This window comes from Schistocerca nitens, unplaced genomic scaffold, assembly GCF_023898315.1.
Source record: "Schistocerca nitens isolate TAMUIC-IGC-003100 unplaced genomic scaffold, iqSchNite1.1 HiC_scaffold_343, whole genome shotgun sequence".
Classification (NCBI taxonomy): Eukaryota; Metazoa; Arthropoda; class Insecta; order Orthoptera; family Acrididae; genus Schistocerca; species Schistocerca nitens.
Genome location: NW_026045877.1, coordinates 1 through 24,248, shown reverse-complemented (window position 1 = coordinate 24,248; position 24,248 = coordinate 1). Strand labels below are relative to the sequence as shown.

Here is a 24,248-nt window from a genome sequence, read left to right as displayed (position 1 = left end):
TTAGTACTTGGATGGGTGACCGCCTGGGAAACCCGGGTGCTGTTGGCTGCCTTCCATTTTTTTTTTGTTATTATGTCGCTACCCCTGCCAGCCCAATTTTCAAACTACCTTTCTGTTGTGACAAAGATGCTTCCTTAAGCCTTTTACACTACTGTAATGGTACGAAAATGCAGTAATTAACTCAGTTTGAGGGAGAATGTGCTAACCAAGTTTGCCAAGAAGACTTTGAAAACGACAAAACAGTACGAATCGGCAGGTGATTTCTGAAACACGTCACCGCCTATTTTTGTGTAGGAGTGTAGAGTTCCAATTTTTTGTAATCACGAATTTATTCCTTAGTCGTCTCGTCTCGTCTCGTCCCGCAGACGTTTGTCGTGCTTGCGCTGTCATATGGACCACGACCCGAGCGGCAGCGAGCGGCAGTCGAGCAAAGTCGGGACAAGTCGGGACGGGGACGGGGACAGGGATGGGAATGGTGCGAATGCACTGCAAACTACGCACACACCTGGTGTGAGGCGAGGCGAGGCGACGCGAGGCGAGGCGAGGCGAGGAAGCCCACATGCTACCAGTGGCGCCCTCCAGCACGACACTGCCACACCACGCACAGGCCCTCCGCTGGACACCAGGGACAAGATGCGTCCTCCGCTAGTGTCGAAGGCTGCACGCGCGCAGCGAATGACAGGAGGTGCAACGAGCAGCAGTGCGTCTCACACACGCGGCGGTGCGCCCGCTAATTCGGCCGTCGCTCTGCTGGGACGCCGGGCGCGCCCCCCGCGCCGTCCTCGAGGAACTGGCTGTTGCGGAAGGAAGTGCTTTCGTCAAATGCGGTCGAAAACTAACATTTTGTGTGTTGGGAGAAAAGCCGAACGCGGATTCTGCCGTGCTCCTACATTAGATGAGCGCCAACGGCCATACCATGATGAATACACCGGTTCTCGTCCGATCACCGAAGTTAAGCATCATCGGGCCCGGTTAGTACTTGGATGGGTGACCGCCTGGGAAACCCGGGTGCTGTTGGCTGCCTTCCATTTTTTTTTTGTTATTATGTCGCTACCCCTGCCAGCCCAATTTTCAAACTACCTTTCTGTTGTGACAAAGATGCTTCCTTAAGCCTTTTACACTACTGTAATGGTACGAAAATGCAGTAATTAACTCAGTTTGAGGGAGAATGTGCTAACCAAGTTTGCCAAGAAGACTTTGAAAACGACAAAACAGTACGAATCGGCAGGTGATTTCTGAAACACGTCACCGCCTATTTTTGTGTAGGAGTGTAGAGTTCCAATTTTTTGTAATCACGAATTTATTCCTTAGTCGTCTCGTCTCGTCTCGTCCCGCAGACGTTTGTCGTGCTTGCGCTGTCATATGGACCACGACCCGAGCGGCAGCGAGCGGCAGTCGAGCAAAGTCGGGACAAGTCGGGACGGGGACGGGGACAGGGATGGGAATGGTGCGAATGCACTGCAAACTACGCACACACCTGGTGTGAGGCGAGGCGAGGCGACGCGAGGCGAGGCGAGGCGAGGAAGCCCACATGCTACCAGTGGCGCCCTCCAGCACGACACTGCCACACCACGCACAGGCCCTCCGCTGGACACCAGGGACAAGATGCGTCCTCCGCTAGTGTCGAAGGCTGCACGCGCGCAGCGAATGACAGGAGGTGCAACGAGCAGCAGTGCGTGTCACACACGCGGCGGTGCGCCCGCTAATTCGGCCGTCGCTCTGCTGGGACGCCGGGCGCGCCCCCCGCGCCGTCCTCGAGGAACTGGCTGTTGCGGAAGGAAGTGCTTTCGTCAAATGCGGTCGAAAACTAACATTTTGTGTGTTGGGAGAAAAGCCGAACGCGGATTCTGCCGTGCTCCTACATTAGATGAGCGCCAACGGCCATACCATGATGAATACACCGGTTCTCGTCCGATCACCGAAGTTAAGCATCATCGGGCCCGGTTAGTACTTGGATGGGTGACCGCCTGGGAAACCCGGGTGCTGTTGGCTGCCTTCCATTTTTTTTTGTTATTATGTCGCTACCCCTGCCAGCCCAATTTTCAAACTACCTTTCTGTTGTGACAAAGATGCTTCCTTAAGCCTTTTACACTACTGTAATGGTACGAAAATGCAGTAATTAACTCAGTTTGAGGGAGAATGTGCTAACCAAGTTTGCCAAGAAGACTTTGAAAACGACAAAACAGTACGAATCGGCAGGTGATTTCTGAAACACGTCACCGCCTATTTTTGTGTAGGAGTGTAGAGTTCCAATTTTTTGTAATCACGAATTTATTCCTTAGTCGTCTCGTCTCGTCTCGTCCCGCAGACGTTTGTCGTGCTTGCGCTGTCATATGGACCACGACCCGAGCGGCAGCGAGCGGCAGTCGAGCAAAGTCGGGACAAGTCGGGACGGGGACGGGGACAGGGATGGGAATGGTGCGAATGCACTGCAAACTACGCACACACCTGGTGTGAGGCGAGGCGAGGCGACGCGAGGCGAGGCGAGGCGAGGAAGCCCACATGCTACCAGTGGCGCCCTCCAGCACGACACTGCCACACCACGCACAGGCCCTCCGCTGGACACCAGGGACAAGATGCGTCCTCCGCTAGTGTCGAAGGCTGCACGCGCGCAGCGAATGACAGGAGGTGCAACGAGCAGCAGTGCGTCTCACACACGCGGCGGTGCGCCCGCTAATTCGGCCGTCGCTCTGCTGGGACGCCGGGCGCGCCCCCCGCGCCGTCCTCGAGGAACTGGCTGTTGCGGAAGGAAGTGCTTTCGTCAAATGCGGTCGAAAACTAACATTTTGTGTGTTGGGAGAAAAGCCGAACGCGGATTCTGCCGTGCTCCTACATTAGATGAGCGCCAACGGCCATACCATGATGAATACACCGGTTCTCGTCCGATCACCGAAGTTAAGCATCATCGGGCCCGGTTAGTACTTGGATGGGTGACCGCCTGGGAAACCCGGGTGCTGTTGGCTGCCTTCCATTTTTTTTTTGTTATTATGTCGCTACCCCTGCCAGCCCAATTTTCAAACTACCTTTCTGTTGTGACAAAGATGCTTCCTTAAGCCTTTTACACTACTGTAATGGTACGAAAATGCAGTAATTAACTCAGTTTGAGGGAGAATGTGCTAACCAAGTTTGCCAAGAAGACTTTGAAAACGACAAAACAGTACGAATCGGCAGGTGATTTCTGAAACACGTCACCGCCTATTTTTGTGTAGGAGTGTAGAGTTCCAATTTTTTGTAATCACGAATTTATTCCTTAGTCGTCTCGTCTCGTCTCGTCCCGCAGACGTTTGTCGTGCTTGCGCTGTCATATGGACCACGACCCGAGCGGCAGCGAGCGGCAGTCGAGCAAAGTCGGGACAAGTCGGGACGGGGACGGGGACAGGGATGGGAATGGTGCGAATGCACTGCAAACTACGCACACACCTGGTGTGAGGCGAGGCGAGGCGACGCGAGGCGAGGCGAGGCGAGGAAGCCCACATGCTACCAGTGGCGCCCTCCAGCACGACACTGCCACACCACGCACAGGCCCTCCGCTGGACACCAGGGACAAGATGCGTCCTCCGCTAGTGTCGAAGGCTGCACGCGCGCAGCGAATGACAGGAGGTGCAACGAGCAGCAGTGCGTGTCACACACGCGGCGGTGCGCCCGCTAATTCGGCCGTCGCTCTGCTGGGACGCCGGGCGCGCCCCCCGCGCCGTCCTCGAGGAACTGGCTGTTGCGGAAGGAAGTGCTTTCGTCAAATGCGGTCGAAAACTAACATTTTGTGTGTTGGGAGAAAAGCCGAACGCGGATTCTGCCGTGCTCCTACATTAGATGAGCGCCAACGGCCATACCATGATGAATACACCGGTTCTCGTCCGATCACCGAAGTTAAGCATCATCGGGCCCGGTTAGTACTTGGCTGGCTGCCCGCCTGGCAACACCTCGGTGCTCTGCGCTCCGCCGGCCCGTGGTGTTTACGTTCAGCGCGCCGCAGCGTGTGGTGTTCGCGAGGCGACTTGCTTGCTTTGCTGATTTTTCACGGTACGTACTGACAACGATGGAAAGTGAAGATCGGAACAATAATATTCAGTGCGAATTTAGCCGATCTGTCCCTCGTCCTACCGCTTTCGAAATTCATCATTGGATCCTTAATGATTTGAAAATCCCGGCTAGTGACATTTTCGGACTCCAATTGGACACTTTTTTAAATTCCGTCTTTTTGAAGTTAAGTAGTTCGGAACTCTGTGATACGGTTGTTAATGTCAATGATGGTGTGCGGCAATTTAAGCACGATAATCAAACCTTGAGTGACGTTAAAGTGACGAACGCGGGTTATGGCATACGGACTGTCAGGGTATTCAATCTGCCTTTTGAAGTAAAAAACGACACCATTTCGCGATGTCTCGGCCCTTACGGCACTGTGCTTTCCGTTGTTAAAGAAAAATGGTCTGCCGCGTACCCTATACAATGTGAAAATGGGGTGCGAAGTGTACGAATGATTGTGCGAAAGCATGTGCCATCATTTGTATACATGGCCGGACACCGTGCCTTTATTACGTACAGTGGGCAACCGCAAACGTGTTCTTTTTGTAATCGGCCGGATCACTTTCGCCAAAATTGCCCGCGGCGTAAGGGGCCTTTGCAACTGCCGCTGGGCGAACACGGAAGCGAACCCATGAGTTGGGCGGCGGTCGCTTTAGGCGCCCCCCCACAGGCAGCTCGCCGTGTCGACCTTCCAGCAGCTATGGCCGCGTCCGTTGCTACTGTTACGGTGCCAATGCTAACCGATAGTGATCCCGTCATGTTAAACGCGGTAGCCCTACCGGAGACAGACGCGCGTGCAACAACCCCCGTCACGGGACCAGAACCCGCCCCGGTAGTTGCCCCCGCAGTGACCATTGACTCAGTCCCGGAACTGGTCACCGACGAGACGCTCGCCCCCACAGCCGGTTCCAGTGTTGTGGCGGTCGATCAGTCTGTCACTTTAGCGGACATAGATAGAACAGTTTTCGTCCCCCCACAACAGGTGTCGGGAGTTTCGAATGTGGTCACGGCAGGCCGTGCACACGTGGACCGTGCCCCCTCTCTCGAAAGACGAGCCTCGTCTTCTTCTGTTAGTGCGTCGGTTCGGTCGCGCAGTGACCCCGAACACGATGGGCGTGACAGAAGTAGGAGTTCATCGACCGATTCCCGACGGTCGTCCGCGAGGAGAGAGCGTAGTCCGTCGCCTGTCGGGAGACCGCTATCTCAAGGGAAGCCAAAACGGCAGCGGCGTAAGGGGGGGCAGCGCGATGGCGCGGCAGTTCGGCCCGGCGCGGCCGCTCACGTGACCCGATCAGCTGTAGGCGCGAGAGCGGACGGCAGCGGTGCTGGCGGCGGCCAGGCTGCGGGCTCGGAAGCGCACAGGGCCGAAGTGGTCCGGCATCTGCAAACTGTTATCCATCAATCGGACGCGTTACCTGCCAGTGAATCGGTTCCACACCCTGCCGTGACAGATCCGCCTCAGGTTACGAGTGTGCGCCCTGTCACACAGGACGCTGTAGCAACACAACATAGTAGAGACTTACCCACGATGTCTGTCGCGGGGGCGTCACCACCTGTTACCCGACTGGGGGCGTGGGGTGATGAGCCGCCCGATGATTAATTTACAACTACTTCAAGTGTGGCATTCCGTCTTTTAAGCACGCCGACGACAACCCATGCTGAGTCGTTTTTGTATTTGTATTTTACCGTTTTATCTTGTGAGTGTTTTTATTGTTTTATCTGTGTTTTCCTGGTTTTCTTCTTTATGGTTGCTGGTAATCAGTTTACGGTTCTAACGGTCAACGTTAATAAAATGCGTAGCCATCACAAAGCGATAGCACTGTATAATTTTTTAACTGAAAGCTGTTGTCAGGTAGCTTTTTTACAAGAGGTGACCACTGAAGCATTATCTTTTATCCGCGATTTTCACGAGTTCACTGCGTACGATAATATCATCGCGGATGACAGCACAGGCACTGCTATTTTAGTCCGATCGGACATCGAAGTGCAAAATATTGAATGCTTACCAAATGGGCGGGTCATCGTTTGTGAAATTAATGGTTACGCGTTTGTTAATGTTTACGCGCACTCTGGCAACAAACCTGCGCGGAATAATTTTTATGCTACCGAACTGTGCCAGGTTTTATATCAGAATAGAGATAATTTTATCCTCGGGGGTGATTTTAATGGTGTAATTGACGATCGCGATCAGGAACCACGGCCAAACCGGTGTGAGGAACTGAAGACGTTGGTTACTGGTTTACAGCTGCGGGACACGTGGCGGGTTCTCAACCCCCACCGTACAGCCTTTACGTATTTTTACGCTACCGGACATAGTCGTTTAGACAGGATTTACGTCTCGCCGCAGCTTGCACATACCGTTGTCGCTGCCGATGTGCAACCGGTGATTTTTTCCGACCATTGTGGTTACATTTGTCAGCTCAATTTCGGTTTGTGCCCACGTTCGTCAGTTAAAAATATGTGGAAATTGAATTGCAGCATTTTAAATGATCCCTCTTTTAAAACGAGTTTTTTAAATATGTGGCACAACCTTGTGCAGAGCCGACCGGTCGGTTCCACCGCTATTTACTGGTGGACCGCGGTGGCCAAACCGGCGGTCAGAAAATTTTTAATTGATTTTAGTCGTGATGCGGCACGGTGGCGCCGGGCCACGGCCGACTTCTACCGCCAGTGTTTGCGCGAGCTCGCGCAGCGCGTTACTGCGCAGCCGGAACTGCTGCCCACCCTGCGCGAATTTAAAGCAAAGTTGCTGCGGGATTTGCGGCAGAAATGTGAGGGGACAGTGAGGCGGAGCCAGCCCGTGGGCGAAGTGGTCGGCGAGTCAGTCTCTGCGTACCACCTCCGTAGGGAGAGGTACCGCCGCGCAAAACTACGGCTCAACACGTGGACGCTCGCCGCCGGGATCAGAACCACGGACCACCAGGCGATTCAGGCGGAATTATATCAGTATTTCAAATCACTTTTTACCGACACTGCTGTCGATGCCGCCGCAATCAATGATCTTTTAAGTCACGTGCCGCATATTTTAACGCGACGAGATAGACTCAATCTTAATGCGGTTTATACCGCGGATGACGTAGAGGATGCCGTTAAAGGCAGTCAGACAGGGAAATCCCCCGGGAAAGACGGCATCCCAGCGGAGTTTTATCTGACATTTTTTGACTCTTTTAGTGAACTTTTAACGGAAATAGCTAATGACATCCGAAACGGCGCGGAAATCCCAGTGGACTTTGAAGAAGGACGTATCGTCCTCATTCCGAAATCGACTGCGACGCCGAGTTTAGAAACTGTACGCCCTATTACCCTTCTCAACTCGGATTATAAGATAATGGTCAGGTGCGTTGCTAATAGACTTAAGCAAGTTATGGGAAAAGTTTTAGATGCATCGCAGTCGTGCGCTGTTCGAGATCGAAATATTTTTGACGCCGTTTTAGCCTACAGGGACTGCATAGGCCACACGAAAAGCAGCAGGCTTCGCAATGCGGGAATTTTATTGGTCGATTTTCAAACTGCGTTCGATCGTGTAAGCCACTTTTATCTTCGCAGATTGATGACTCGCATGGGTTTCGGGACGAAGTTCACGGCCATGATAAGCAATATCTTAAGCAGTGCCACGTCGCGCGTTATCGTAAACGGTATCGCCAGCGACAAGATCCATATCAGCCGCTCAGTCCGACAGGGTTGCCCCCTATCTATGGCGCTGTTCGCGATCGCCTTGGACCCGCTCCTCCGTACCATTGGCCGCACTTGTCGAGGGATTCGCGTGGGAGACGACCGGCTTGTGTGTCGCGCTTATGCCGATGACTTGGGCGTCTTCATCGAACGAGCAGACGACATCGACCGCCTCTATGGCGTTCTGCAGCAATACGAACGGGCGACAGGCGCCGTAGTAAATCCGCGTAAGACGGTTCTCCTCCCGTTGACGGAGCGCATGCGTACTGAATACCGGCATTGGTACTGCGTGAAACGCCAGTCTAAGGTGCTCGGCGTGACACTGTCAGACAACTTACAACAGATGCAAGCTCTCAATTGGCGGTCCACTCTTTATAAAGTGCGCGCCGTGGTTAAAATTCATGCGCCGCGCAACTTGGCACTGTCGGACAAAGTTGCGCTTATTAATACCACCATTCTGGCAAGGGCGTGGTACCTGGCGCAAATCTTGCCGGTACCGAAGCAAATCGCACGGTCCATACGGCATGCATTTTATTGGTTTTTGTGGAAAGGCGATATTTTTAAGGTCGCTATGGCCACATGTACCCTGAAACCTTCGGAAGGCGGTCTCGGACTTGTCGATTTTAACGCCAAATGTGAGGCACTCTTTTATAAACGGACCAATGTTTTACTTGGCAAAGGTTTGGGCAGCCCTACGGCAGTTCTCTTTCATCAACACCGGCCGCGTTCCGTCACCGCCCCGGTCTACGTCACCGGCATCCCCTTCTCCGTCTCCCACGTGCGCCGTTACTACATCACGCACAGCTACGTAAGTCTCCACGACGTGCGAGGCCATGCGGTCGGAGATATTGCGGATGTCATCCGAGGACGACCCCCACCCAATAAGTGGGAGCTACGTCTGCCGCAGCACGATTGGAGCGCCGTGTGGCGGAACATCAGTTCCCGCGTCATACCAGCTGACGTGAGGGCCACGTGGTACAGGGTGGTCAACCGCACTGTTGCCACAAACTGCAAGCTCCACTCCATCAACCTCATCCGATTCAGCCAGTGCGAGGCCTGCGGAGTCCCGGACGACATCGAGCACCGCTTCGAGTGCTCCAGGTTCCGGGACATATGGTACTGTGCGAGGGACATGATTCGACTCATAAATAGAGTGACAGTCAGGCAGGTTCCTGTGACGGACGCGATAGTGCCACAGTGGAAGCCTTACCCGTCCACAAAGCGGAATGCCACCATCTGGATATATGGACACACAATTCATGCCATCTTTAGTCTCAAAATTACCGATACTGTGACCTTTCTCACCAATTTATGGACTTTCCACAATGAAGAACGCGCCAGTAGGACCTATTCAGCGACGTTCGCTAATTTTTTGCATGTGGCTTTGTCCCATGCATTTCACTCGGTCGTGACCCCTCCTTAAAAGTGACTTATATCAATGTGTATATAATTATACACCCCTTCCTGATTATGTGATATATGGGAACGAACACTGCAAGAGAAATTGTTGGACAAGTTTTTTGTATTTGGGATCACCTTGACCGTCATCTTGATGACGAACTGTGACAGTTTTTTGTTTTTCCGATCTACGGATAGTGTTCACTACCTTATAAGTGTCACGTCGGAAGTTTTGTTTCTGTTTATCTTTGTGTTACAATTTTTTGTCTGAAATTGTCGTTTCGCTACCAGTGTTGTGAGTGACGCCAATGCCCTGCCATTTTGGTTGTTTGTTCTCTGCATGGTTTTCGTGTTTTGGTGCTACTCTCGAAAACCATCTTTTGTTTTTTATGTTGTTCGTTACCGCCTGTGGAAGTGTGGCGGTTCGTTTCTTTTACTACTTCCGTTTTATTTAGGGCATACGTCTCCTTTATTTCTTTTTTCTTCACCGCCAGTACCGCGGGGAAGCGGATCTGTTACCTTTCCTTCCATACGTTATTAGAGGGACCTCCTGGGCCTTACTCTTTCTTGACAGAGGTTTGTGACTGGTTCTTTTGTTGCGAAGTCATTCATCTTCGTTTTCTTTCTCCCACATTTGGTCGGTATAATTCTTGCCGCCGCTTTACGGAAGAACTTTTCCGTTTGGCTTTCTTTACGAATATTTTCATTGTTTTCAACGTTGTTTAAGTCTTGCCCTCCCCTTCGATGACAGTGCCGCTCCTACGTCACCGGACGAGGACCCCTTCCCGTTCCATCTGGCGCACACCATCTGCGACCGGCGAGAAGGAGCATCTCTTCAGCCCCTCTTCGTTCTTCGTTCTTCATTCTGCACTGCCAACAGCATGTATTTATAGCTGAGAAGCTCGCCGAAGAAGGCGTATTGTGGAGAGCGAAAAGGCCGGGCTATAAGGGGAGTTGGGAGGCCCGTAAAAAAAAAAAAAAAAAAAAAAAAAAAAAAAAAAAAAAAAAATAAAAAAATAAAAAAAAGGTGCTGTTGGCTGCCTTCCATTTTTTTTTGTTATTATGTCGCTACCCCTGCCAGCCCAATTTTCAAACTACCTTTCTGTTGTGACAAAGATGCTTCCTTAAGCCTTTTACACTACTGTAATGGTACGAAAATGCAGTAATTAACTCAGTTTGAGGGAGAATGTGCTAACCAAGTTTGCCAAGAAGACTTTGAAAACGACAAAACAGTACGAATCGGCAGGTGATTTCTGAAACACGTCACCGCCTATTTTTGTGTAGGAGTGTAGAGTTCCAATTTTTTGTAATCACGAATTTATTCCTTAGTCGTCTCGTCTCGTCTCGTCCCGCAGACGTTTGTCGTGCTTGCGCTGTCATATGGACCACGACCCGAGCGGCAGCGAGCGGCAGTCGAGCAAAGTCGGGACAAGTCGGGACGGGGACGGGGACAGGGATGGGAATGGTGCGAATGCACTGCAAACTACGCACACACCTGGTGTGAGGCGAGGCGAGGCGACGCGAGGCGAGGCGAGGCGAGGAAGCCCACATGCTACCAGTGGCGCCCTCCAGCACGACACTGCCACACCACGCACAGGCCCTCCGCTGGACACCAGGGACAAGATGCGTCCTCCGCTAGTGTCGAAGGCTGCACGCGCGCAGCGAATGACAGGAGGTGCAACGAGCAGCAGTGCGTCTCACACACGCGGCGGTGCGCCCGCTAATTCGGCCGTCGCTCTGCTGGGACGCCGGGCGCGCCCCCCGCGCCGTCCTCGAGGAACTGGCTGTTGCGGAAGGAAGTGCTTTCGTCAAATGCGGTCGAAAACTAACATTTTGTGTGTTGGGAGAAAAGCCGAACGCGGATTCTGCCGTGCTCCTACATTAGATGAGCGCCAACGGCCATACCATGATGAATACACCGGTTCTCGTCCGATCACCGAAGTTAAGCATCATCGGGCCCGGTTAGTACTTGGATGGGTGACCGCCTGGGAAACCCGGGTGCTGTTGGCTGCCTTCCATTTTTTTTTTGTTATTATGTCGCTACCCCTGCCAGCCCAATTTTCAAACTACCTTTCTGTTGTGACAAAGATGCTTCCTTAAGCCTTTTACACTACTGTAATGGTACGAAAATGCAGTAATTAACTCAGTTTGAGGGAGAATGTGCTAACCAAGTTTGCCAAGAAGACTTTGAAAACGACAAAACAGTACGAATCGGCAGGTGATTTCTGAAACACGTCACCGCCTATTTTTGTGTAGGAGTGTAGAGTTCCAATTTTTTGTAATCACGAATTTATTCCTTAGTCGTCTCGTCTCGTCTCGTCCCGCAGACGTTTGTCGTGCTTGCGCTGTCATATGGACCACGACCCGAGCGGCAGCGAGCGGCAGTCGAGCAAAGTCGGGACAAGTCGGGACGGGGACGGGGACAGGGATGGGAATGGTGCGAATGCACTGCAAACTACGCACACACCTGGTGTGAGGCGAGGCGAGGCGACGCGAGGCGAGGCGAGGCGAGGAAGCCCACATGCTACCAGTGGCGCCCTCCAGCACGACACTGCCACACCACGCACAGGCCCTCCGCTGGACACCAGGGACAAGATGCGTCCTCCGCTAGTGTCGAAGGCTGCACGCGCGCAGCGAATGACAGGAGGTGCAACGAGCAGCAGTGCGTCTCACACACGCGGCGGTGCGCCCGCTAATTCGGCCGTCGCTCTGCTGGGACGCCGGGCGCGCCCCCCGCGCCGTCCTCGAGGAACTGGCTGTTGCGGAAGGAAGTGCTTTCGTCAAATGCGGTCGAAAACTAACATTTTGTGTGTTGGGAGAAAAGCCGAACGCGGATTCTGCCGTGCTCCTACATTAGATGAGCGCCAACGGCCATACCATGATGAATACACCGGTTCTCGTCCGATCACCGAAGTTAAGCATCATCGGGCCCGGTTAGTACTTGGATGGGTGACCGCCTGGGAAACCCGGGTGCTGTTGGCTGCCTTCCATTTTTTTTTGTTATTATGTCGCTACCCCTGCCAGCCCAATTTTCAAACTACCTTTCTGTTGTGACAAAGATGCTTCCTTAAGCCTTTTACACTACTGTAATGGTACGAAAATGCAGTAATTAACTCAGTTTGAGGGAGAATGTGCTAACCAAGTTTGCCAAGAAGACTTTGAAAACGACAAAACAGTACGAATCGGCAGGTGATTTCTGAAACACGTCACCGCCTATTTTTGTGTAGGAGTGTAGAGTTCCAATTTTTTGTAATCACGAATTTATTCCTTAGTCGTCTCGTCTCGTCTCGTCCCGCAGACGTTTGTCGTGCTTGCGCTGTCATATGGACCACGACCCGAGCGGCAGCGAGCGGCAGTCGAGCAAAGTCGGGACAAGTCGGGACGGGGACGGGGACAGGGATGGGAATGGTGCGAATGCACTGCAAACTACGCACACACCTGGTGTGAGGCGAGGCGAGGCGACGCGAGGCGAGGCGAGGCGAGGAAGCCCACATGCTACCAGTGGCGCCCTCCAGCACGACACTGCCACACCACGCACAGGCCCTCCGCTGGACACCAGGGACAAGATGCGTCCTCCGCTAGTGTCGAAGGCTGCACGCGCGCAGCGAATGACAGGAGGTGCAACGAGCAGCAGTGCGTCTCACACACGCGGCGGTGCGCCCGCTAATTCGGCCGTCGCTCTGCTGGGACGCCGGGCGCGCCCCCCGCGCCGTCCTCGAGGAACTGGCTGTTGCGGAAGGAAGTGCTTTCGTCAAATGCGGTCGAAAACTAACATTTTGTGTGTTGGGAGAAAAGCCGAACGCGGATTCTGCCGTGCTCCTACATTAGATGAGCGCCAACGGCCATACCATGATGAATACACCGGTTCTCGTCCGATCACCGAAGTTAAGCATCATCGGGCCCGGTTAGTACTTGGATGGGTGACCGCCTGGGAAACCCGGGTGCTGTTGGCTGCCTTCCATTTTTTTTTGTTATTATGTCGCTACCCCTGCCAGCCCAATTTTCAAACTACCTTTCTGTTGTGACAAAGATGCTTCCTTAAGCCTTTTACACTACTGTAATGGTACGAAAATGCAGTAATTAACTCAGTTTGAGGGAGAATGTGCTAACCAAGTTTGCCAAGAAGACTTTGAAAACGACAAAACAGTACGAATCGGCAGGTGATTTCTGAAACACGTCACCGCCTATTTTTGTGTAGGAGTGTAGAGTTCCAATTTTTTGTAATCACGAATTTATTCCTTAGTCGTCTCGTCTCGTCTCGTCCCGCAGACGTTTGTCGTGCTTGCGCTGTCATATGGACCACGACCCGAGCGGCAGCGAGCGGCAGTCGAGCAAAGTCGGGACAAGTCGGGACGGGGACGGGGACAGGGATGGGAATGGTGCGAATGCACTGCAAACTACGCACACACCTGGTGTGAGGCGAGGCGAGGCGACGCGAGGCGAGGCGAGGCGAGGAAGCCCACATGCTACCAGTGGCGCCCTCCAGCACGACACTGCCACACCACGCACAGGCCCTCCGCTGGACACCAGGGACAAGATGCGTCCTCCGCTAGTGTCGAAGGCTGCACGCGCGCAGCGAATGACAGGAGGTGCAACGAGCAGCAGTGCGTCTCACACACGCGGCGGTGCGCCCGCTAATTCGGCCGTCGCTCTGCTGGGACGCCGGGCGCGCCCCCCGCGCCGTCCTCGAGGAACTGGCTGTTGCGGAAGGAAGTGCTTTCGTCAAATGCGGTCGAAAACTAACATTTTGTGTGTTGGGAGAAAAGCCGAACGCGGATTCTGCCGTGCTCCTACATTAGATGAGCGCCAACGGCCATACCATGATGAATACACCGGTTCTCGTCCGATCACCGAAGTTAAGCATCATCGGGCCCGGTTAGTACTTGGATGGGTGACCGCCTGGGAAACCCGGGTGCTGTTGGCTGCCTTCCATTTTTTTTTTGTTATTATGTCGCTACCCCTGCCAGCCCAATTTTCAAACTACCTTTCTGTTGTGACAAAGATGCTTCCTTAAGCCTTTTACACTACTGTAATGGTACGAAAATGCAGTAATTAACTCAGTTTGAGGGAGAATGTGCTAACCAAGTTTGCCAAGAAGACTTTGAAAACGACAAAACAGTACGAATCGGCAGGTGATTTCTGAAACACGTCACCGCCTATTTTTGTGTAGGAGTGTAGAGTTCCAATTTTTTGTAATCACGAATTTATTCCTTAGTCGTCTCGTCTCGTCTCGTCCCGCAGACGTTTGTCGTGCTTGCGCTGTCATATGGACCACGACCCGAGCGGCAGCGAGCGGCAGTCGAGCAAAGTCGGGACAAGTCGGGACGGGGACGGGGACAGGGATGGGAATGGTGCGAATGCACTGCAAACTACGCACACACCTGGTGTGAGGCGAGGCGAGGCGACGCGAGGCGAGGCGAGGCGAGGAAGCCCACATGCTACCAGTGGCGCCCTCCAGCACGACACTGCCACACCACGCACAGGCCCTCCGCTGGACACCAGGGACAAGATGCGTCCTCCGCTAGTGTCGAAGGCTGCACGCGCGCAGCGAATGACAGGAGGTGCAACGAGCAGCAGTGCGTCTCACACACGCGGCGGTGCGCCCGCTAATTCGGCCGTCGCTCTGCTGGGACGCCGGGCGCGCCCCCCGCGCCGTCCTCGAGGAACTGGCTGTTGCGGAAGGAAGTGCTTTCGTCAAATGCGGTCGAAAACTAACATTTTGTGTGTTGGGAGAAAAGCCGAACGCGGATTCTGCCGTGCTCCTACATTAGATGAGCGCCAACGGCCATACCATGATGAATACACCGGTTCTCGTCCGATCACCGAAGTTAAGCATCATCGGGCCCGGTTAGTACTTGGATGGGTGACCGCCTGGGAAACCCGGGTGCTGTTGGCTGCCTTCCATTTTTTTTTGTTATTATGTCGCTACCCCTGCCAGCCCAATTTTCAAACTACCTTTCTGTTGTGACAAAGATGCTTCCTTAAGCCTTTTACACTACTGTAATGGTACGAAAATGCAGTAATTAACTCAGTTTGAGGGAGAATGTGCTAACCAAGTTTGCCAAGAAGACTTTGAAAACGACAAAACAGTACGAATCGGCAGGTGATTTCTGAAACACGTCACCGCCTATTTTTGTGTAGGAGTGTAGAGTTCCAATTTTTTGTAATCACGAATTTATTCCTTAGTCGTCTCGTCTCGTCTCGTCCCGCAGACGTTTGTCGTGCTTGCGCTGTCATATGGACCACGACCCGAGCGGCAGCGAGCGGCAGTCGAGCAAAGTCGGGACAAGTCGGGACGGGGACGGGGACAGGGATGGGAATGGTGCGAATGCACTGCAAACTACGCACACACCTGGTGTGAGGCGAGGCGAGGCGACGCGAGGCGAGGCGAGGCGAGGAAGCCCACATGCTACCAGTGGCGCCCTCCAGCACGACACTGCCACACCACGCACAGGCCCTCCGCTGGACACCAGGGACAAGATGCGTCCTCCGCTAGTGTCGAAGGCTGCACGCGCGCAGCGAATGACAGGAGGTGCAACGAGCAGCAGTGCGTCTCACACACGCGGCGGTGCGCCCGCTAATTCGGCCGTCGCTCTGCTGGGACGCCGGGCGCGCCCCCCGCGCCGTCCTCGAGGAACTGGCTGTTGCGGAAGGAAGTGCTTTCGTCAAATGCGGTCGAAAACTAACATTTTGTGTGTTGGGAGAAAAGCCGAACGCGGATTCTGCCGTGCTCCTACATTAGATGAGCGCCAACGGCCATACCATGATGAATACACCGGTTCTCGTCCGATCACCGAAGTTAAGCATCATCGGGCCCGGTTAGTACTTGGATGGGTGACCGCCTGGGAAACCCGGGTGCTGTTGGCTGCCTTCCATTTTTTTTTGTTATTATGTCGCTACCCCTGCCAGCCCAATTTTCAAACTACCTTTCTGTTGTGACAAAGATGCTTCCTTAAGCCTTTTACACTACTGTAATGGTACGAAAATGCAGTAATTAACTCAGTTTGAGGGAGAATGTGCTAACCAAGTTTGCCAAGAAGACTTTGAAAACGACAAAACAGTACGAATCGGCAGGTGATTTCTGAAACACGTCACCGCCTATTTTTGTGTAGGAGTGTAGAGTTCCAATTTTTTGTAATCACGAATTTATTCCTTAGTCGTCTCGTCTCGTCTCGTCCCGCAGACGTTTGTCGTGCTTGCGCTGTCATATGGACCACGACCCGAGCGGCAGCGAGCGGCAGTCGAGCAAAGGTGTGAGGCGAGGCGAGGCGACGCGAGGCGAGGCGAGGCGAGGAAGCCCACATGCTACCAGTGGCGCCCTCCAGCACGACACTGCCACACCACGCACAGGCCCTCCGCTGGACACCAGGGACAAGATGCGTCCTCCGCTAGTGTCGAAGGCTGCACGCGCGCAGCGAATGACAGGAGGTGCAACGAGCAGCAGTGCGTGTCACACACGCGGCGGTGCGCCCGCTAATTCGGCCGTCGCTCTGCTGGGACGCCGGGCGCGCCCCCCGCGCCGTCCTCGAGGAACTGGCTGTTGCGGAAGGAAGTGCTTTCGTCAAATGCGGTCGAAAACTAACATTTTGTGTGTTGGGAGAAAAGCCGAACGCGGATTCTGCCGTGCTCCTACATTAGATGAGCGCCAACGGCCATACCATGATGAATACACCGGTTCTCGTCCGATCACCGAAGTTAAGCATCATCGGGCCCGGTTAGTACTTGGATGGGTGACCGCCTGGGAAACCCGGGTGCTGTTGGCTGCCTTCCATTTTTTTTTGTTATTATGTCGCTACCCCTGCCAGCCCAATTTTCAAACTACCTTTCTGTTGTGACAAAGATGCTTCCTTAAGCCTTTTACACTACTGTAATGGTACGAAAATGCAGTAATTAACTCAGTTTGAGGGAGAATGTGCTAACCAAGTTTGCCAAGAAGACTTTGAAAACGACAAAACAGTACGAATCGGCAGGTGATTTCTGAAACACGTCACCGCCTATTTTTGTGTAGGAGTGTAGAGTTCCAATTTTTTGTAATCACGAATTTATTCCTTAGTCGTCTCGTCTCGTCTCGTCCCGCAGACGTTTGTCGTGCTTGCGCTGTCATATGGACCACGACCCGAGCGGCAGCGAGCGGCAGTCGAGCAAAGTCGGGACAAGTCGGGACGGGGACGGGGACAGGGATGGGAATGGTGCGAATGCACTGCAAACTACGCACACACCTGGTGTGAGGCGAGGCGAGGCGACGCGAGGCGAGGCGAGGCGAGGAAGCCCACATGCTACCAGTGGCGCCCTCCAGCACGACACTGCCACACCACGCACAGGCCCTCCGCTGGACACCAGGGACAAGATGCGTCCTCCGCTAGTGTCGAAGGCTGCACGCGCGCAGCGAATGACAGGAGGTGCAACGAGCAGCAGTGCGTGTCACACACGCGGCGGTGCGCCCGCTAATTCGGCCGTCGCTCTGCTGGGACGCCGGGCGCGCCCCCCGCGCCGTCCTCGAGGAACTGGCTGTTGCGGAAGGAAGTGCTTTCGTCAAATGCGGTCGAAAACTAACATTTTGTGTGTTGGGAGAAAAGCCGAACGCGGATTCTGCCGTGCTCCTACATTAGATGAGCGCCAACGGCCATACCATGATGAATACACCGGTTCTCGTCCGATCACCGAAGTTAAGCATCATCGGGCCCGGTTAGTACTTGGATGGGTGACCGCCTGGGAAACCCGGGTGCTGTTGGCTGCCTTCCATTTTTTTTTGTTATTATGTCGCTACCCCTGCCAGCCCAATTTTCAAACTACCTTTCTGTTGTGACAAAGATGCTTCCTTAAGCCTTTTACACTACTGTAATGGTACGAAAATGCAGTAATTAACTCAGTTTGAGGGAGAATGTGCTAACCAAGTTTGCCAAGAAGACTTTGAAAACGACAAAACAGTACGAATCGGCAGGTGATTTCTGAAACACGTCACCGCCTATTTTTGTGTAGGAGTGTAGAGTTCCAATTTTTTGTAATCACGAATTTATTCCTTAGTCGTCTCGTCTCGTCTCGTCCCGCAGACGTTTGTCGTGCTTGCGCTGTCATATGGACCACGACCCGAGCGGCAGCGAGCGGCAGTCGAGCAAAGTCGGGACAAGTCGGGACGGGGACGGGGACAGGGATGGGAATGGTGCGAATGCACTGCAAACTACGCACACACCTGGTGTGAGGCGAGGCGAGGCGACGCGAGGCGAGGCGAGGCGAGGAAGCCCACATGCTACCAGTGGCGCCCTCCAGCACGACACTGCCACACCACGCACAGGCCCTCCGCTGGACACCAGGGACAAGATGCGTCCTCCGCTAGTGTCGAAGGCTGCACGCGCGCAGCGAATGACAGGAGGTGCAACGAGCAGCAGTGCGTCTCACACACGCGGCGGTGCGCCCGCTAATTCGGCCGTCGCTCTGCTGGGACGCCGGGCGCGCCCCCCGCGCCGTCCTCGAGGAACTGGCTGTTGCGGAAGGAAGTGCTTTCGTCAAATGCGGTCGAAAACTAACATTTTGTGTGTTGGGAGAAAAGCCGAACGCGGATTCTGCCGTGCTCCTACATTAGATGAGCGCCAACGGCCATACCATGATGAATACACCGGTTCTCGTCCGATCACCGAAGTTAAGCATCATCGGGCCCGGTTAGTACTTGGATGGGTGACCGCCTGGGAAACCCGGGTGCTGTTGGCTGCCTTCCATTTTTTTTTGTTATTATGTCGCTACCCCTGCCAGCCCAATTTTCAAACTACCTTTCTGTTGTGACAAAGATGCTTCCTTAAGCCTTTTACACTACTGTAATGGTACGAAAATGCAGTAATTAACTCAGTTTGAGGGAGAATGTGCTAACCAAGTTTGCCAAGAAGACTTTGAAAACGACAAAACAGTACGAATCGGCAGGTGATTTCTGAAACACGTCACCGCCTATTTTTGTGTAGGAGTGTAGAGTTCCAATTTTTTGTAATCACGAATTTATTCCTTAGTCGTCTCGTCTCGTCTCGTCCCGCAGACGTTTGTCGTGCTTGCGCTGTCATATGGACCACGACCCGAGCGGCAGCGAGCGGCAGTCGAGCAAAGTCGGGACAAGTCGGGACGGGGACGGGGACAGGGATGGGAATGGTGCGAATGCACTGCAAACTACGCACACACCTGGTGTGAGGCGAGGCGAGGCGACGCGAGGCGAGGCGAGGCGAGGAAGCCCACATGCTACCAGTGGCGCCCTCCAGCACGACACTGCCACACCACGCACAGGCCCTCCGCTGGACACCAGGGACAAGATGCGTCCTCCGCTAGTGTCGAAGGCTGCACGCGCGCAGCGAATGACAGGAGGTGCAACGAGCAGCAGTGCGTGTCACACACGCGGCGGTGCGCCCGCTAATTCGGCCGTCGCTCTGCTGGGACGCCGGGCGCGCCCCCCGCGCCGTCCTCGAGGAACTGGCTGTTGCGGAAGGAAGTGCTTTCGTCAAATGCGGTCGAAAACTAACATTTTGTGTGTTGGGAGAAAAGCCGAACGCGGATTCTGCCGTGCTCCTACATTAGATGAGCGCCAACGGCCATACCATGATGAATACACCGGTTCTCGTCCGATCACCGAAGTTAAGCATCATCGGGCCCGGTTAGTACTTGGATGGGTGACCGCCTGGGAAACCCGGGTGCTGTTGGCTGCCTTCCATTTTTTTTTGTTATTATGTCGCTACCCCTGCCAGCCCAATTTTCAAACTACCTTTCTGTTGTGACAAAGATGCTTCCTTAAGCCTTTTACACTACTGTAATGGTACGAAAATGCAGTAATTAACTCAGTTTGAGGGAGAATGTGCTAACCAAGTTTGCCAAGAAGACTTTGAAAACGACAAAACAGTACGAATCGGCAGGTGATTTCTGAAACACGTCACCGCCTATTTTTGTGTAGGAGTGTAGAGTTCCAATTTTTTGTAATCACGAATTTATTCCTTAGTCGTCTCGTCTCGTCTCGTCCCGCAGACGTTTGTCGTGCTTGCGCTGTCATATGGACCACGACCCGAGCGGCAGCGAGCGGCAGTCGAGCAAAGTCGGGACAAGTCGGGACGGGGACGGGGACAGGGATGGGAATGGTGCGAATGCACTGCAAACTACGCACACACCTGGTGTGAGGCGAGGCGAGGCGACGCGAGGCGAGGCGAGGCGAGGAAGCCCACATGCTACCAGTGGCGCCCTCCAGCACGACACTGCCACACCACGCACAGGCCCTCCGCTGGACACCAGGGACAAGATGCGTCCTCCGCTAGTGTCGAAGGCTGCACGCGCGCAGCGAATGACAGGAGGTGCAACGAGCAGCAGTGCGTCTCACACACGCGGCGGTGCGCCCGCTAATTCGGCCGTCGCTCTGCTGGGACGCCGGGCGCGCCCCCCGCGCCGTCCTCGAGGAACTGGCTGTTGCGGAAGGAAGTGCTTTCGTCAAATGCGGTCGAAAACTAACATTTTGTGTGTTGGGAGAAAAGCCGAACGCGGATTCTGCCGTGCTCCTACATTAGATGAGCGCCAACGGCCATACCATGATGAATACACCGGTTCTCGTCCGATCACCGAAGTTAAGCATCATCGGGCCCGGTTAGTACTTGGATGGGTGACCGCCTGGGAAACCCGGGTGCTGTTGGCTGCCTTCCATTTTTTTTTGTTATTATGTCGCTACCCCTGCCAGCCCAATTTTCAAACTACCTTTCTGTTGTGACAAAGATGCTTCCTTAAGCCTTTTACACTACTGTAATGGTACGAAAATGCAGTAATTAACTCAGTTTGAGGGAGAATGTGCTAACCAAGTTTGCCAAGAAGACTTTGAAAACGACAAAACAGTACGAATCGGCAGGTGATTTCTGAAACACGTCACCGCCTATTTTTGTGTAGGAGTGTAGAGTTCCAATTTTTTGTAATCACGAATTTATTCCTTAGTCGTCTCGTCTCGTCTCGTCCCGCAGACGTTTGTCGTGCTTGCGCTGTCATATGGACCACGACCCGAGCGGCAGCGAGCGGCAGTCGAGCAAAGTCGGGACAAGTCGGGACGGGGACGGGGACAGGGATGGGAATGGTGCGAATGCACTGCAAACTACGCACACACCTGGTGTGAGGCGAGGCGAGGCGACGCGAGGCGAGGCGAGGCGAGGAAGCCCACATGCTACCAGTGGCGCCCTCCAGCACGACACTGCCACACCACGCACAGGCCCTCCGCTGGACACCAGGGACAAGATGCGTCCTCCGCTAGTGTCGAAGGCTGCACGCGCGCAGCGAATGACAGGAGGTGCAACGAGCAGCAGTGCGTCTCACACACGCGGCGGTGCGCCCGCTAATTCGGCCGTCGCTCTGCTGGGACGCCGGGCGCGCCCCCCGCGCCGTCCTCGAGGAACTGGCTGTTGCGGAAGGAAGTGCTTTCGTCAAATGCGGTCGAAAACTAACATTTTGTGTGTTGGGAGAAAAGCCGAACGCGGATTCTGCCGTGCTCCTACATTAGATGAGCGCCAACGGCCATACCATGATGAATACACCGGTTCTCGTCCGATCACCGAAGTTAAGCATCATCGGGCCCGGTTAGTACTTGGATGGGTGACCGCCTGGGAAACCCGGGTGCTGTTGGCTGCCTTCCATTTTTTTTTTGTTATTATGTCGCTACCCCTGCCAGCCCAATTTTCAAACTACCTTTCTGTTGTGACAAAGATGCTTCCTTAAGCCTTTTACACTACTGTAATGGTACGAAAATGCAGTAATTAACTCAGTTTGAGGGAGAATGTGCTAACCAAGTTTGCCAAGAAGACTTTGAAAACGACAAAACAGTACGAATCGGCAGGTGATTTCTGAAACACGTCACCGCCTATTTTTGTGTAGGAGTGTAGAGTTCCAATTTTTTGTAATCACGAATTTATTCCTTAGTCGTCTCGTCTCGTCTCGTCCCGCAGACGTTTGTCGTGCTTGCGCTGTCATATGGACCACGACCCGAGCGGCAGCGAGCGGCAGTCGAGCAAAGTCGGGACAAGTCGGGACGGGGACGGGGACAGGGATGGGAATGGTGCGAATGCACTGCAAACTACGCACACACCTGGTGTGAGGCGAGGCGAGGCGACGCGAGGCGAGGCGAGGCGAGGAAGCCCACATGCTACCAGTGGCGCCCTCCAGCACGACACTGCCACACCACGCACAGGCCCTCCGCTGGACACCAGGGACAAGATGCGTCCTCCGCTAGTGTCGAAGGCTGCACGCGCGCAGCGAATGACAGGAGGTGCAACGAGCAGCAGTGCGTGTCACACACGCGGCGGTGCGCCCGCTAATTCGGCCGTCGCTCTGCTGGGACGCCGGGCGCGCCCCCCGCGCCGTCCTCGAGGAACTGGCTGTTGCGGAAGGAAGTGCTTTCGTCAAATGCGGTCGAAAACTAACATTTTGTGTGTTGGGAGAAAAGCCGAACGCGGATTCTGCCGTGCTCCTACATTAGATGAGCGCCAACGGCCATACCATGATGAATACACCGGTTCTCGTCCGATCACCGAAGTTAAGCATCATCGGGCCCGGTTAGTACTTGGATGGGTGACCGCCTGGGAAACCCGGGTGCTGTTGGCTGCCTTCCATTTTTTTTTGTTATTATGTCGCTACCCCTGCCAGCCCAATTTTCAAACTACCTTTCTGTTGTGACAAAGATGCTTCCTTAAGCCTTTTACACTACTGTAATGGTACGAAAATGCAGTAATTAACTCAGTTTGAGGGAGAATGTGCTAACCAAGTTTGCCAAGAAGACTTTGAAAACGACAAAACAGTACGAATCGGCAGGTGATTTCTGAAACACGTCACCGCCTATTTTTGTGTAGGAGTGTAGAGTTCCAATTTTTTGTAATCACGAATTTATTCCTTAGTCGTCTCGTCTCGTCTCGTCCCGCAGACGTTTGTCGTGCTTGCGCTGTCATATGGACCACGACCCGAGCGGCAGCGAGCGGCAGTCGAGCAAAGTCGGGACAAGTCGGGACGGGGACGGGGACAGGGATGGGAATGGTGCGAATGCACTGCAAACTACGCACACACCTGGTGTGAGGCGAGGCGAGGCGACGCGAGGCGAGGCGAGGCGAGGAAGCCCACATGCTACCAGTGGCGCCCTCCAGCACGACACTGCCACACCACGCACAGGCCCTCCGCTGGACACCAGGGACAAGATGCGTCCTCCGCTAGTGTCGAAGGCTGCACGCGCGCAGCGAATGACAGGAGGTGCAACGAGCAGCAGTGCGTCTCACACACGCGGCGGTGCGCCCGCTAATTCGGCCGTCGCTCTGCTGGGACGCCGGGCGCGCCCCCCGCGCCGTCCTCGAGGAACTGGCTGTTGCGGAAGGAAGTGCTTTCGTCAAATGCGGTCGAAAACTAACATTTTGTGTGTTGGGAGAAAAGCCGAACGCGGATTCTGCCGTGCTCCTACATTAGATGAGCGCCAACGGCCATACCATGATGAATACACCGGTTCTCGTCCGATCACCGAAGTTAAGCATCATCGGGCCCGGTTAGTACTTGGATGGGTGACCGCCTGGGAAACCCGGGTGCTGTTGGCTGCCTTCCATTTTTTTTTTGTTATTATGTCGCTACCCCTGCCAGCCCAATTTTCAAACTACCTTTCTGTTGTGACAAAGATGCTTCCTTAAGCCTTTTACACTACTGTAATGGTACGAAAATGCAGTAATTAACTCAGTTTGAGGGAGAATGTGCTAACCAAGTTTGCCAAGAAGACTTTGAAAACGACAAAACAGTACGAATCGGCAGGTGATTTCTGAAACACGTCACCGCCTATTTTTGTGTAGGAGTGTAGAGTTCCAATTTTTTGTAATCACGAATTTATTCCTTAGTCGTCTCGTCTCGTCTCGTCCCGCAGACGTTTGTCGTGCTTGCGCTGTCATATGGACCACGACCCGAGCGGCAGCGAGCGGCAGTCGAGCAAAGTCGGGACAAGTCGGGACGGGGACGGGGACAGGGATGGGAATGGTGCGAATGCACTGCAAACTACGCACACACCTGGTGTGAGGCGAGGCGAGGCGACGCGAGGCGAGGCGAGGCGAGGAAGCCCACATGCTACCAGTGGCGCCCTCCAGCACGACACTGCCACACCACGCACAGGCCCTCCGCTGGACACCAGGGACAAGATGCGTCCT

The 24,248-nt window shown here is 54.0% G+C and overlaps 17 non-coding genes and 1 pseudogene across 17 annotated transcripts; all 18 read left to right on the top strand.

Annotated features, from left to right (window-relative positions):
- The first annotated feature begins 901 nt into the window (after positions 1-901).
- LOC126227795 (5S ribosomal RNA) lies at positions 902-1,020 on the top strand. Its single transcript, XR_007544072.1, has one exon. It is a non-coding gene; the product is annotated as a 5S ribosomal RNA (ribosomal RNA).
- An 853-nt stretch (positions 1,021-1,873) lies between these two features.
- LOC126227794 (5S ribosomal RNA) lies at positions 1,874-1,992 on the top strand. The gene has a single exon (XR_007544071.1). It is a non-coding gene; the product is annotated as a 5S ribosomal RNA (ribosomal RNA).
- Positions 1,993-2,844: 852 nt separating this feature from the next.
- LOC126227792 (5S ribosomal RNA) lies at positions 2,845-2,963 on the top strand. The gene has a single exon (XR_007544069.1). It is a non-coding gene; the product is annotated as a 5S ribosomal RNA (ribosomal RNA).
- An 853-nt stretch (positions 2,964-3,816) lies between these two features.
- On the top strand, positions 3,817-3,936 carry LOC126227796 (5S ribosomal RNA; annotated as a pseudogene).
- A 7,048-nt stretch (positions 3,937-10,984) lies between these two features.
- LOC126227791 (5S ribosomal RNA) lies at positions 10,985-11,103 on the top strand. The gene has a single exon (XR_007544068.1). It is a non-coding gene; the product is annotated as a 5S ribosomal RNA (ribosomal RNA).
- An 853-nt stretch (positions 11,104-11,956) lies between these two features.
- Positions 11,957-12,075, top strand: LOC126227790 (5S ribosomal RNA). Its single transcript, XR_007544067.1, has one exon. It is a non-coding gene; the product is annotated as a 5S ribosomal RNA (ribosomal RNA).
- An 852-nt stretch (positions 12,076-12,927) lies between these two features.
- LOC126227789 (5S ribosomal RNA) lies at positions 12,928-13,046 on the top strand. Its single transcript, XR_007544066.1, has one exon. It is a non-coding gene; the product is annotated as a 5S ribosomal RNA (ribosomal RNA).
- An 852-nt stretch (positions 13,047-13,898) lies between these two features.
- LOC126227787 (5S ribosomal RNA) lies at positions 13,899-14,017 on the top strand. Its single transcript, XR_007544065.1, has one exon. It is a non-coding gene; the product is annotated as a 5S ribosomal RNA (ribosomal RNA).
- Positions 14,018-14,870: 853 nt separating this feature from the next.
- On the top strand, positions 14,871-14,989 carry LOC126227786 (5S ribosomal RNA). The gene has a single exon (XR_007544064.1). It is a non-coding gene; the product is annotated as a 5S ribosomal RNA (ribosomal RNA).
- An 852-nt stretch (positions 14,990-15,841) lies between these two features.
- Positions 15,842-15,960, top strand: LOC126227785 (5S ribosomal RNA). The gene has a single exon (XR_007544063.1). It is a non-coding gene; the product is annotated as a 5S ribosomal RNA (ribosomal RNA).
- Positions 15,961-16,737: 777 nt separating this feature from the next.
- On the top strand, positions 16,738-16,856 carry LOC126227784 (5S ribosomal RNA). Its single transcript, XR_007544062.1, has one exon. It is a non-coding gene; the product is annotated as a 5S ribosomal RNA (ribosomal RNA).
- Positions 16,857-17,708: 852 nt separating this feature from the next.
- On the top strand, positions 17,709-17,827 carry LOC126227783 (5S ribosomal RNA). The gene has a single exon (XR_007544061.1). It is a non-coding gene; the product is annotated as a 5S ribosomal RNA (ribosomal RNA).
- An 852-nt stretch (positions 17,828-18,679) lies between these two features.
- Positions 18,680-18,798, top strand: LOC126227782 (5S ribosomal RNA). Its single transcript, XR_007544060.1, has one exon. It is a non-coding gene; the product is annotated as a 5S ribosomal RNA (ribosomal RNA).
- Positions 18,799-19,650: 852 nt separating this feature from the next.
- Positions 19,651-19,769, top strand: LOC126227800 (5S ribosomal RNA). The gene has a single exon (XR_007544075.1). It is a non-coding gene; the product is annotated as a 5S ribosomal RNA (ribosomal RNA).
- An 852-nt stretch (positions 19,770-20,621) lies between these two features.
- Positions 20,622-20,740, top strand: LOC126227798 (5S ribosomal RNA). The gene has a single exon (XR_007544074.1). It is a non-coding gene; the product is annotated as a 5S ribosomal RNA (ribosomal RNA).
- Positions 20,741-21,592: 852 nt separating this feature from the next.
- Positions 21,593-21,711, top strand: LOC126227797 (5S ribosomal RNA). The gene has a single exon (XR_007544073.1). It is a non-coding gene; the product is annotated as a 5S ribosomal RNA (ribosomal RNA).
- Positions 21,712-22,564: 853 nt separating this feature from the next.
- LOC126227793 (5S ribosomal RNA) lies at positions 22,565-22,683 on the top strand. Its single transcript, XR_007544070.1, has one exon. It is a non-coding gene; the product is annotated as a 5S ribosomal RNA (ribosomal RNA).
- An 852-nt stretch (positions 22,684-23,535) lies between these two features.
- Positions 23,536-23,654, top strand: LOC126227781 (5S ribosomal RNA). Its single transcript, XR_007544059.1, has one exon. It is a non-coding gene; the product is annotated as a 5S ribosomal RNA (ribosomal RNA).
- The last annotated feature ends 594 nt before the right edge of the window (positions 23,655-24,248 follow it).